The sequence below is a fragment of the Nicotiana attenuata genome, unplaced genomic scaffold (genome assembly GCF_001879085.1).
Source record: "Nicotiana attenuata strain UT unplaced genomic scaffold, NIATTr2, whole genome shotgun sequence".
Taxonomy (NCBI): domain Eukaryota; kingdom Viridiplantae; phylum Streptophyta; class Magnoliopsida; order Solanales; family Solanaceae; genus Nicotiana; species Nicotiana attenuata.
The window spans coordinates 9,506-19,010 of NW_017675018.1; positions in this window are offsets into that span (position 1 = coordinate 9,506).

The following is a 9,505-nucleotide window of genomic DNA, read 5'->3' on the forward strand; positions in this document are numbered from 1 at the left end:
TAAAACTAAGTGTTAAATGCTGTGCATAAAATTGAAAGAAAGAGAAATAGACTCAGTAACAAATAGCATCAGATTTCATCAACTTTTATAGATCCACACTTCAAACTACACTTAAGTGATGTCCATAGGGCCAAAATATACCAGGAATATGAAGGAAATAAAGAAATGTGAGGTCAGTAGCCAAGCAACAATAGAGCAGCACCCAGCATCAGGAAATAACCAGCAAAACCAATTTCAAACAAAAAATGATGCGCAGCAGTCCAGAAAACCAATTTCAATAGAACAGTAACCACAACGAACTTCAAACCAAACTCTTAAAATCCAACACTCAAACCAATTTGACCCAAACGCAAGACCTAGTCATTTTCAGCAACTTTAACTAACCAACGAGGATCGGGAAACCAAAAACCAACAGAAATTTTTGTAGTTTTCAACCTGAAAAATGCAGGGAATTCTGAGAGCAGATGTTTCAGTTCTGCAGAATTTTTCTCTTAAAAAAAATCTCCCTTGAATGCCAAGTAAGGGTGCCTTTATAGGCAAGGCATTAGGGCTGCAGAAATGAACTATGTTTTGCATTTAAAACCTTCTAGAATTTTCATTTTTGCTCAAATACCCCTAGTGCAAACATCAGATTTTCGAAATAGCCCCAATCCCAGCTTCCTAGAAGCTTCCTATTCCGTTAAATGAGATTCCTTCCACCTACAATTCCTAAACTACCCCTTTAAGCCCTGGAAATTACCCAGAAATTCATGGGTCAAGCTGAACCAATAATTAAACCAGTACAAAGATGGGTAAAAATGACCCGACTCAAAACCACCCTAATACTCACAAGACCTGGGCTAATCCTTTTCTTTAGGCCCAGGTCCGATTCCGCAATTCAGAAGAAATGATGATGCAGAAAAGGCAATTCAAGTTCCACACAAACCATGAACCAAAGGTTCAATACGACCCAAAACTAAAAACAAAAGAAATTAAACAAAAACCAATCTAATGAATTTAAACAAAACGGAAGAAGCTAATAACTAATACTAACTCTAACTAATAAAAACCACATGCAGAGATTATTTTGAAAACAGAAGAAAGAGAGGGAAAATAGAAGAAGATAACGGAGGAAATGAACGGGAGAATACTGGACTTACCCATTAAACCAGGCGAACCCGAGTTTGAACTAATCTTCCAAAGAATCCCTTAAGTTGTTGGCCGAGATAGACTTTAATTGTATGTTCTCGATAGAAAACACATGATTAAAGTCAATTTCAACCTCAAATATCTCGAAACCTCGCCAATCTGATTTTTTGGGATTTAGGGTTCATCCTTCGATCTAAAATTCGAGAGGTTCCAGGATGATTCGAAGGCAAGTGGTTAGGGATTTGGTATAAGGGATCATGGGGGTCATAGGGTATTAATTTGGGGTGGATTGAGAACGGCGCCACCGGCGACAAGCGGTGGAAACTAGGGCGGCGTCTCTAGGGTTTGGTTGGAGACGAAGAGACTGAGGGGGTTCTGAGGGGGGGGGGGTTCCGTTTCGGACAGTTAAATACGTAGGAAACTTTAGTTCTGAGCCGTTCGATCAAGGTGAGATCAACGGCACAGATTCAAAGTCCTCAAAACGTGGTCGTTTGGCTTAATAACTGACCGGACCGGGTCTAGGGCGGACCTGCGCTGAAATTGGGCGGGTTTGAGGAATAATTAAATTGGGCTTTCAGAAAATTAAAATAAAATGGCCCAAAAACTGATTCTTTTCTTTTCCCTTTCCAAAAACCCTTCTTTCTTCTTTTTTTTTTTAAATTCTTTTCCTTTTTCTTAAAATTAAAATAAAACATAAACTAAATCCTAACCCCAAATTATACTAAATTAAGCTAATTACTCTAAGTGATAATTACCACAATTAATTAAAAATACCAAATTAAAGGAAAACCAACAAAATTCAAAAATAAAAATTGAACAATGCAAGATAGACCATTTTTGTGATTTTCCATTTTTGTAAAGCAACTAAATTACTAATTAATTTTAAAAATGCAATATTAAATCTTAAATGCAAATGCTACATATTTTTTGTATTTTTCATAATTTAAACAAAATTAACATGCGCAGACAAATGCAAAAACTGCCACAAAAATTCACAAAATTGTAAATACTGGAAAAATTATGGGAGTAATTCATATAGGGCAAAAATTACGTGCTCACAACATGTTCCGAGGATCCATAATGAGTTTGCATATGCGTTAGCCACTTTGTCCTCCATGATACAACACCTAGATAAGAATTGCATCGATCCTATCCCAATAGGAATTCATAAGCAACCAGCTTATTGTGCTCATGTTGAAGAAGAGATTGACGAAAATCTGTGGTTCCACGACATCAAGGAAATACTTGGCAAAGGGAGAATATCCAAAGCACGCCACCTATACTCAGAAGTGCACGCTTCGAAGATTAGCCAACCATTTCTTTCAAAGCGGAAGAATTCTCTGTAGAAGGACTCTTGACCTAGGATTGTTCCAATGTGTCGACGCCAAGGAGGCATCAAGATTGATCGAGGAAGAACATGCTAGAACATGCGGACCACAAATGAATGGTTTCATTTTAGCCAAGAATATACTAAGAGGAGGGTATTTCTGGATGACTATGGAAACAGACTACATCAAGTATGTTCAGAAGTGTCACCAATGTCAGATACACGCTAACATGATACGAGTACCACCCAATGAACTCAATGCAACAAGTTCACCCTCGCCTTTCTACGCTTGGGGTATGGATGTCATCGGCGTAATCGAACTCGCTGCTTCAAATGGTCATAGGTTCATTCTGGTGGCGATAGACTACATCACAAAATAGGTTGAAGCTGCATCTTATAAAGTTGTAACAAAGAAGGTCGTGGCGGATTTTGTTCGGGACCGCATTGTTTGCCCATTTGGAGTATCGGAGTCAATCATTACTGACAATGCTTCCAATCTCAATAGCGATTTGATGAAATCCATGTGTGAAACATTCAAGATCAAGCATAGGAACTCCACAGCATACAGGGCACAAATGAACGGAGCCATAGAAGCCGCAAACAAGAATATCAAGAAGATATTGTGGAAAATGGTGGGACAATTACAAACAATGGCACGAGAAGCTGCCATTTGCTTTACTTGGATATCGTACCACGGTTCACACATCAACTGGGGCAACTCCATACCTACTGTTTTATGGTACTGAAGCCGCAATTCCCGCCGAAGTGGAAATTCCTTCTTTAAGAATCATACAAGAAGTTGAGCCAGCGATGCGGAATGGGTACAAAGCCGGTATGAACAACTATATCTCATTCATGGAAAAGGAATGAATGCGACATGTCACAGTCAACTCTACCAGAACAGAATGGAAAAAGCTTTCAACAAAAAGGTCGCACCAGGGAAATTGGTGCTAAAGCAAATCTTCCCGCACCGGGATGAAGCCAAGGGGAAGTTCTCACCCACCTAGCAGGGCCCTTACATGGTTCACTGGGTATTGACAGGATTAGCACATATACTTGCAGAAATGGACAGAGAAATTTGGCCGAAACCTATCAATTCAGACGCAGTCAAGAGATAATATCTTTAAGATTGTTTGCATTTTTTCATTTGATGTAACTAAACTACGCTTGACCTGATTCCTGTTTAAAAGGGAATACGTAAGCACCCCTGTGGGTTCGGTCACATCATAATAAAATTATCATCACCCTATGGTCAGAAACTGGGGCAAGATCTCGAGTTTGCCCGATCTCATCGCGTTTTGGAACAGCCAAGGAATGTGTTGCCAGAAGTATGCATTTAAACTGGGGAAGAATTTTGAGGACGACCCTCAAAATTCTATAGCAAGGAGGTTGCGATATCTCAAAATGTGGCACAGCTATCAGTTCATCTAAATTATTTGATCTCACGCATTATCACATATTTCAAACAACTGCATTTATGAAAATAATAATTTGTCAAATACATGCTAGTTTTTTTAAAAAAATTGTTTCTATTGAAGCCAAAAGTTACCTAGGGTAACTCAAGCAGTGCCTCAAGGCAAAAGGCAAAGCAAGAATCGAGAGCACGAATCAACCGTCCCCCGCAAAACTCACGATTTTTCTTTGAATGCAGGCACAATGAACATAACAAGAATATTCGCAAATACATCCACGCAACAAAATTGCTATCTTCATAACGATAAAGTTGCCAAACGCAAACACGTCAAGCTAAGAAACACTTTACTCTCCCGCAACTATTCATTGTTTTTCTTGCATGAGGCTAAGCATTGCCATCATTATCGCAGAAGGTTAAACAATGCCTTCTTTGTATGAGACTAAGCACCCATTCCTTGCATGAGGCTAAGCATTGCCTCTATTATCGCCCAAGGCTAACACTACCTTCTTTGCATGAGACTAAGCACTGTCTCTATTTCTTGCATGAGGCTAAGCATTTGCTCCATTATCGCACAAGGCTAAACACTGCCTTTTTTGCATGAGACTAAGCATTGTCTCCATTCCTTGCATGAGGCTAAGTATTGCCTCCATTATTGCATAAGGCTAAGCAATGCCTTTCATTGTATGAGGCTAAGAACTACCTCCATTATTGCATAAGGCTAAGCACTACCTCCATTATTGCATAAGGCTAAGCACTGCCTTTCACGCCTGAGACTAAGCATTGTCTCCATTCCTTGCATAGGGCTAAACACTGCCCACACCATTGCATAAGGCTTAGCATTGTCTCTCCTTGCGTAAGACTAAGCACTGTCTCCATTCCTTGCATGAGGCTAAGTACCGCCTCCATTACAGCATAAGGCTAAAGATTGCCTCTCTTTGCATGAGACTAAACACTGTCTCCGCTATACCGCATAAGGCTAGGCATTATCTCCTCTCTTCGTATAGGGTTAAGTACTGCTCGCATCTCATACAAGACTAAGCCTTGTATTTTCTCATCCTCACATATGACTAAGCATCACCTGTTTCCCTATCATTATCACCATATCTTTGCATTTCATGGGCTGAAACATCTCCACATTGTCCGAAGGCATCATAGTCCGAAGGCACCATCCTCATAGCCTGAAGACACCATTCCATAGCCTGAGGATCTCTAGAAACTGCACACCATCCTCATAGCCTGAAGACACCATTCCATGTCCCGAGGATCTCTCAAAACTGCACATTATTATTGAAAGGCGTCATAGTCCAGAGGCACCATCCTCATGGCCCGAGGACACCATTTCAGGGCCTGCGAATCCCTTATCATATGCTTCATGGCCCAAGACGTCATGGTCTAAGGACATCATCCTCATCGTCCAAAGACAACGTTCATGGTCCAAAGGGAATTTGCATCATGTTTAAATTTTTGCAATAACCCTTATATATTGGCATGCACCGTGTTTTGAGTTTTTTAGGTAACTCGAGACATAACCGTTCTACAAACAGGAGCAATCTTCGCTCTGATTTCCGTTCACAACGTTCAGATCCTTTGACTATTTCAAAAGTAACTGACTACCGTAATTGACTACCTTTTACTCTATAACCGATCAAATGCCTGCCTTGTGATACACCCATAATGCCCAAGTTCGCATTCATGACCCCACCTAAAATTCGTTACCTACAACACTATTCTGCCCAAAAGAACCTTTCGAAACATACGGCCATTCTTATAACAACTGCATCGGTTTCGTTCATTGTTGGATCCAAAACTACACACGGCCTGATTCCTATAACACCAGGGATATGTAGGCAACTCAAGAGCCAGGGTTCGGCCCCCATTTTTTTCCAAATACATCATTCCTCACTCAATTAGGAAAAAAATTGGTCATTATTTTCTTTATCTGACAACTCTTTCATCATTCCCAGGTGAAAACGGGCAGCTGCTGATACCCAATTTTGCCCTCATATTTTAAAATAAGTATATATACTTTTAAAAGGGCATTTTTGCATCATCACATAATTTGCAAGAATTTTCATCCACATATATGTTTCATAATATTTTACCTCATTTCATATAATTATGTTTGTATTTTTAAGCCGTTTACACTTTTTTCGTAATAATAGCCTATATTCTATGCATAATTATATTTTATTGCATCATTTGTGCTAAAATAACATCTTTATATTTTTATAATGACAAACTAGTATTCTAAATCATTTTACTGCATAATTGATGTTTTTTATTATTTATTAATTTCTTTTATAAATAATTTTTAAATAATTTTGCATATTTAATTTATAGCCCAAACATAAGGCTAATTTCAGACCAAATTTGGCCCAAATCATTAGCCCAACGCCCCAACCCAATTCAAACAACCCCTATGACCAACCCGGTCGCGACACGTCCAAACAACCCACCCCACTCCCCTTTCTATCTAGGTCGTTGATCTGAAATGATCAACGACCCCTAATAAACTAACCCCTTTCCATATATCCCTCCCCTATAACCGTAAAGTCCCATTTTTCTTTACTTCAGCCACCTTTACTCTCTCTATTCCTATATTCTTCACCTTAAACCCTAATATTCGCCTCCTCAATCCTCTCCAATTCCAGCTCAGATATGGAATCTCTTCATGATTATCCTTTCATATATGCTCGATTTCTCCGTTATTTACATGGTTTTGGTATTACATGATACTTGCCTATCTTTGGTAAGTGCACGGTCCTAAATCAAACAACCATCTCCAGACCTTCGAGATTTTGACGATATTTCGTCTATATACACCCATTACCGGGCCCTACGGGTCCGATTCAGTGAGATTTGACCATTTTTGTTCTTCGTTTAAATTAGGGTTTGCCGGATTTCCACTAAATTGATTCTAATTGATTTTGCACGCTATATTTTCCTTATTTGTGTTTAATCGATTATATTTCCTTGTTTGGGTACTTAATTTTGATGCTATATAAACCCCTCCCTAATTCCCCTTTTGGAAGAACCTCATTACTACTGTTATTACTATTATTCTCCCACTCTCACTCATTCTATATTATTCATAGAATTTGATTTTTGACCGGCTGAAAACCAAGGCCATCAGATTCTGTTCATTAGCCTCCTCCAGTGCAGGCACTGCTCAGATCCCACTTTGAGGCTCTTGTGAAATCTGAAGCACTAGGGATTTGGGTTTTAATCGTTCTCCAGTAATCGCAGCCATTAATCATATTTTGAGTTCCTCATTCTTTTGTTTACTTTGTTTGCAACTGATCAGTACTTTATACTCCTGTAATCTTACTTCCCTCTAATTGCGTTATGTGTATTAGCATTACTTGGATTCCATCACGTTTAATGTTATGCCACTTTTTGTATAGACCTACTTGTTTTAATGTCATCCTGTAGTTTCAATTATGTTATATTCTTGATTTATACATAATTAACTCAGTTGATTCATGACCTATTTGATGTTTATTGCATCTTGTTCGGATTTCTTGAAAAAACTATGTCATTGCTTAGAGTTGTTTACTTCATGTTGAATCTCTTATGCATCACCTGTCGTTTCTCTGCAAATCATGTGATGACAATGCCTAAATGCTTAACTTAATGAGCTCATCCTTGACATTATTATCCTCCATGCATGCCTATTGTAGATGTCCAACCTGATTGATTGCTCATCTTCATGTTAAGTGTAATTGGCCATGTAAAGACTGTTGCTTATCAGGAACCCATGACTTAGAATCTCTTAGGGAGCTAATGCACGCCTAGAACTTATTAGAATGTGTCTTTGCTGAGTCTTTCGTGTACACCTGCTATTTCCCTGGAATAAACTTATGATTATATGAATTCTATATGCCAATATTATTACCATTCCTAGGCAGACTTGTTTCTTTGCTTTGATGTTGTGTGCTCACTGATCGTTTAGGACTCCTAGGGTGAAATCCAACATATTTCTAGACTATTTCATCTTTCTTCGTGTGATTCCTACTTGCCTTACTTACCTGAAAGTCAGTCTCTTCTCATGAATTCTCACCTGTTGGATGTAAAACCTTTGTGTGGTGATTGGTATTTACCTGAACATTTTACAGGTTAAGCTCTGCAAATAAGTTATTCTCCTTAGGCTCTCATGTTAAAGCTCCCATGCTAAAGCTATATCTCATTTGTTCTCGTCTATGGCACTACTAGGTTTTCATGTTCAAACCCCTGCCTAAAGGTCTCTCTCTAATATAGTCCTGCACCAGGCTTGTTTCTGAAACTTAGTTTGAAATAATCCTACTGCACTTAAACTCTGTTTCTGGTGTGATAAGCATGAGCTTGCCTCATATGTGTCTTCTGTGTTTTTCCCAATTTGAGCATGATCTTGCTTATATGCCCTGATTAGAATAGTTTGCTAATTACGGTAAAGATTAGTTTTGTTACCTGTATATCTGAATTTAGCATCCCTTAGCTTAATCATTAGGATCGTTTGGGCCTGCCTTTGTTTTTGAGGTTTCGAAGTATATTGTTCATGCTTGGAGTTTGGTCCTGCTGTTTGCATGATGTCCTAAGCTTATTTGAAGAACTAGATGTATTGTTGGGTTATCCAATATTTGTATTTGGGCCTGTAATTATTTAAAGTGATCTGTAATAGCTTGTAAAACTGAATGATGGGGAATTAGTGGAAAGGGGAAACGGGTATGCTTTATTCTTGCATTAAAGGGTTGTGAAAATGTCTATAGGGTCTATGTGCTCTATTTGTTGTTTTTACCATGCTTTATTTTTGTATACTGATAGATATCATGTCTATAGGAGTCAGGCACACACTTCACTTAACCTGTGAGAACATGTTAGTCCGAGTATTTGCTATACATGTTCACATGTCAACTATTCAACACTCTTAGATAACATGTCTATAGGGCACAGCAATGCAATATTTTTACTTACCTAGATACCATGACTATAGGATCTTAACTAATTAATCAGTTACTTCAAGCTATTTTCGTACAGTTTCAATTACGCAGCATGCCTATAAGATGTATAACGTACGCCGTGCTGACCTAGATACCATGCATATAAGACTTAAAATAATCAATTTATCGACTGCTTCTATAACTTTTAGTGTACTTCTCATCGGGATATCATGGCTATAGGATTCTAATATTCTAATCGACTATTCCCATTGTTTTCATTACATTGTCGCCTGTCTAAGACGCATGTCGATAAAACCAGCATTAGTAATTCAGAACTATGATTGTTTTCACTGCCTATTTACACAAAATGATTACATATCGTTTCGAGCATCCTAAGTAAATTCTAGAACAATCCAAAAAGTACGTCCAAAGCCTCCTGGACCATAGGCATGGGACGGGTAATGCACGCAATACATGTTAGAATTGAATTAGAGCGCTTTTGTGTAAACAACTTCAACATAGTAATTGGGTAGCAGGAGATGATAGTGTGTGCCTGCTGAATAATATGAGCAACCCCTACCTCAAGGGGAGTTGCAAAGTATTATTATGTTGCATGGGATGATCATTTAGGCTAAAAAACTTAGGACCCCCCATTTCATTTATGTGCTTGTTATCTACGCTTAGTCGTTTAATATAGACTAATGTAATTGTACCCTTGCA